This window comes from Theropithecus gelada, chromosome 2, assembly GCF_003255815.1.
Source record: "Theropithecus gelada isolate Dixy chromosome 2, Tgel_1.0, whole genome shotgun sequence".
Classification (NCBI taxonomy): Eukaryota; Metazoa; Chordata; class Mammalia; order Primates; family Cercopithecidae; genus Theropithecus; species Theropithecus gelada.
Genome location: NC_037669.1, coordinates 91,448,861 through 91,453,393, shown reverse-complemented (window position 1 = coordinate 91,453,393; position 4,533 = coordinate 91,448,861). Strand labels below are relative to the sequence as shown.

Sequence of the window (4,533 nt, the reverse complement as noted above, 5' to 3'; positions counted from 1 at the left end):
GAAAAAAAAAAAATCTTTATACACACACACATACACACCCCCTACTCACTGCTTCTCTGGAGAACCCTGACTAGTACAAGGGGTCCCTATTTCAAGGGCTCATACCCCAATCCCAGATCTGCCAGAAGAGTGAATCTGCCAAAGGAGTGCTATGATGGCCTGGAGCCCTGAAACAAAATGGCAAACACGTAACATAAGACTGCACCAGAAAGTCAGACATGATTTGTCAGCCTTTATTAATCAAGAGTAAAGCCAAGCCCTAGGGTTTCCTTAACAACAACAAAAAGAACATCAACCTTGTTTATGGCAAACAGTGACTTAATTCTTAATGACTGTTCATTATATGTTTAACACCACAGAGCAAGAATTGATCACGTTTCAATCACTTATTCTTCTGAGATTAAAATACAAGTTTAAAACAGATTAAAATAAAATTCACTCCAATGATTTAAAAAATAATTCCAATTGAAAGACATTTCAAACACTGTATGCAGAACTCAGGACCAAAAGAAGACCTTAAAACATTTTTTACCTTTGAGGTAGCACAATAATGCTGAATTAGATTTATTTTATTACAATGAGCTTAAAAAAACAACACAGAATCTACCCTTTGCTCAAGGTGGGCTAAATGGTTTTACGAAAACCCCCCATGAGGTTAGTGACAGTTCTTGTCCTTTTTTTTTTTTTAAAGTATAAAGATAGCCCTGCAGTGTGTAAAAGGAAACCTATAGGAAGGCTGCTTCCCATAAAATAGACAATAGAATCATTGAGGAAACGTCAGCCGTCAAGACAGGAGGAAAAAGAGGTCATCGTAGTGAAAAACCAAAACAACTTGTATCTTGGCAAGATTGGTTTACAAGTTCATGACAAGAACAAAAATTCCAACATCAGCCAACTGAAAATAAAAGATAAAAAATGACATTCATGGATCTTTTTTACTTTTTCTCTGTGCAAAATGCTCTTCTTTCTAAATGAGAGAGGGTAGCTTGTACACTGTGACATGACATGAAATGCTGTGTGCCCAGGGCGCTGCTGGGTGCCAACAGCACCTCTCACTGAATACGATATTATTGTGTGCAGAGAAAATGGGCAATCGGAGGATAAACATAACCTCTCCTGGCTGGAGAACCATTTCTTGCCACTTTGCTGCTGAATTCACTCATTAAACTGCTCAAAGGAAAAGCTCTACCCCGATTTCTGAGAGTCTATAGCAATATATGTAACACAATTATATGTGAAGACTATTGACTAACAGGACAATAGCACATGAACTTTTCCTTCAGAGAATTCAACCAAGAGAAGAGAGTGGGTGGGATAAGCTAGGGGTCAAAAGGAAGGCTCTCAGGAATATTCTCTACCATCCAAAATCAACAGCAAAGCCATAAAAGGGGCATGAGCTCTAACTCATTGAAGAGAACAACACAAAACAGTAACAAAGGGATCTCTTCCCAACACATGCTCCTCTCCATGAGGCTCAACCATTAGTGCAGGGCTTGCCTGATATGGACAATGTGGATACCTCAGCCCTGAGTTGAAATTGGTCTGCCACCTTTGATTCCCCATGCTGCAAAAAGAATTGGAACGCTCTCAGGTCCTGGCACTGTGGTAACGGCTATACCCTATTTCACTCACAGACGTCCTTTTAGTCTCCCTTTCTCAAGCTATTAAATAGAACCCCCTAGGGATCCTGTATGCAGTGAGGGTCTGAACTGATGATCCACATGTCAATCAGTAGTTAGAGAAGGATGACTTTTTTTTTTTTTTTTTTGAGATAGGGTCCCACTTTGTCCCCCAGGCTGGAGTGCAGCGGCACGATCATGGCTCACTGCAGCTTCAATCTCCCAGGTTAAAGGAATCCTTTCACCTCAGCCTTCTGAGTGTGCACCACCAGGTCCAGCTAACTGTTTTTTTTAACTTTTTTTTTTTTTTTTCTTGGCACAGGCAGGGTCTCCTTCTGTTGCCCAGGATGGTTTGGAACTCCTGGGCTCAAGCAGTCTTCCTACTTTGGCTTCCCAAAGTGCTAGGATTGCAGGCATGAGCCACCATGCCCAACCTGAGCAGGATGACTTAAACCTGATCAATTCTACTCCAAAACAGCAACCATCATTAAGTCAGGGGTATCAAGGAGGACTCTGACGGGAAAGACTAGACTGGGATGTGTGCCAGAGCGGGACGAGAAGGCCCATTCCTAGCAGACTGCAGGAGAAACTCTGGCATAGAATTCACCGCCAGCCCTATCTAGTGTGATGGATGACAGGGAGGAGGCATCTGCTCAGTGTTCAAACAAAATCCTCACAAGTTCTGGGGCTGGACCTCTATGTCACTCCTGAATCCCAATGTATCCATTACCTTTGCAAGACACTGGTGTGATTCTTGTCTGTTAAGGGCAAGACCTGCTTTCTCAATTTACTTGATAATAAAGTAACACCATGGAAAAGAAGAACCTCAGAAAAATGTGGGGTCACCACATGGGCTTTCCCAGTGCTAGCTGCCTGTTTTGGAGTATTAATTTTACAACCCTTCACAATTCTGAAGGCTGCAACGTAGGCTACAGAGGGCAGTCTGAAAAGAGTCCTTCTGCTTTTGCTTCATGGAGCTTAAGAAGAAAAGAGGAGGCCGGGCGCGGTGGCTCAAGCCTGTAATCCCAGCACTTTGGGAGGCTGAGACGGGCGGATCACGAGGTCAGCAGATCGAGACCATCCTGGCTAACACGGTGAAACCCCGTCTCTACTAAAAAATACAAAAAACTAGCCAGGAGAAGTGGCGGGCGCCTGTAGTCCCAGCTACTCGGGAGGCTGAGGCAGGAGAATGGCATAAACCCGGGAGGCGGAGCTTGTAGTGAGCTGAGATCTGGCCACTGCACTCCAGCCTGGGCGACACAGCAAGACTCCGTCTCAAAAAAAATAAATAAATAAAAATAAAAAAAGAAGAAAAGAGGAATTACCAACGTTGTGGTGGGTTATTTACTCTGGAAATATCTTGGTTATATTGTCCGTGGCAAAAGCGGAAAGCCTAGCTTATGTGGACAGTCGAAAGTGAATGTGTGGGCCATCATTATCTACGACAGAAATGACTCAAGCCCTAGCATGTAATCTCTTAGGGACTTAACAAGTTAAAAAGAAACAAAAAATCATATTGGAAATGGCCTCTTGATTTAATATAAACTTGGTTACAACATTCAAATTTATCTTTACCGCAATTTCACACTGCTCCTAGGAGCCCTAGGAGCATCTGATTCTAAGTTATTCTGAAGGAAAAAAAATTTATTCTGAAATATACCTTATTAGGATGATCACTGGACTTCTACCTGATATAATTAAAAGGCTAAATGGGTTTTAAATAAATACAAGCTAAATTACCTTCTTCTGGGGTTAACAATTAGAATCCCAAATACCCCAACATCTCATCTAGAAAGGCCTTCCCGGCCGGGCGCGGTGGCTCAAGCCTGTAATCCCAGCACTTTGGGAGGCCGAGACGGGTGGATCACGAGGTCAGAAAATCGAGACCATCCTGGCTAACCCGGTGAAACCCCGTCTCTACTAAAAAATACAAAAAAAATAGCCGGGCGAGATAGCTGGGCGAGATAGCCTGTAGTCCCAGCTACTCGGGAGGCTGAGGCAGGAGAATGGCATGGACCCGGGAGGCGGAGCTTGCAGTGAGCTGAGATCCAGCCACTGCACTCCAGCCTGGGAGACAGCGAGACTCCGTCTCAAAAAAAAAAAAAAAAAAGAAAGGCCTTCCCAGTAATTCTATGAAATTGTAAATGATACCAAATTTTTTTTTTTTTTTTTTTTTGGTGAGATGGAGTCTTGCACTGTCGCCCGGGGTGGAGTGCAATGGTGCGATCTCGGCTCACTGCAACCTCCGCTTCCTGCGTTCAAGCAATTCTCCTGCCTCAGCCTCTCAAGTAGCTGGGATTACGGGCACCCACCACAACGCCCGGCTAATTTTTTGTATTTTTAGTAGAGACGGGGTTTCACTGTGTTGGCCAGGCTGGTCTTGAACTCCTGACCTTGTGATCCACCCGCCTTGGCCTCCCAAAGTGCTGGGATTACAGGAGTGGGTCACCGTGCCCGGCAGATGCCAATTTTTGAAAACAGATTTGATCTTTAGGATAAATGCCTGAGTTAGCTGACAAACTTCCATATATATGAATATGTTCAAGTGAAATTACCTAAAGAGTAATTTTTTCTTTTCTTTTTTTTTTTAAGAGACAGGGTCTCGGCCGGGCGCGGTGGCTCAAGCCTGTAATCCCAGCACTTTGGGAGGCCGAGATGGGCGGATCACGAGGTCAGGAGATCGACACCATCCTGGCTAACACAGTGAAACCCCGTCTCTACTAAGAAATACAAAAAATAGCCGGGCGAGGTGGCGGGCGCCTGTAGTCCCAGCTACTCAGGAGGCTGAGGCCGGAGAATGGCGTGAACCCGGGAGGCGGAGCTTGCAGTGAGCTGAGATCCGGCCACTGCACTCCAGCCTGGGCTACAGAGCGAGACTCCGTCTCAAAAAAAAAAAAAAAAAAAAAAAAAAAAT

At 44.3% G+C, this 4,533-nt stretch overlaps 1 protein-coding gene across 1 annotated transcript in view; it reads right to left on the bottom strand.

Annotated features, from left to right (window-relative positions):
* Window positions 1-212: 212 nt before the first annotated feature.
* PRKAR2A (protein kinase cAMP-dependent type II regulatory subunit alpha) overlaps window positions 213-4,533 on the bottom strand; it is a 100,156-nt gene continuing 95,835 nt past the window's right edge. The window contains exon 12 of the mRNA XM_025376139.1: window positions 213-1,564. The gene's annotated coding sequence lies outside the window, so the exon portion shown is untranslated. The remainder of the gene's footprint in view (window positions 1,565-4,533) is intronic.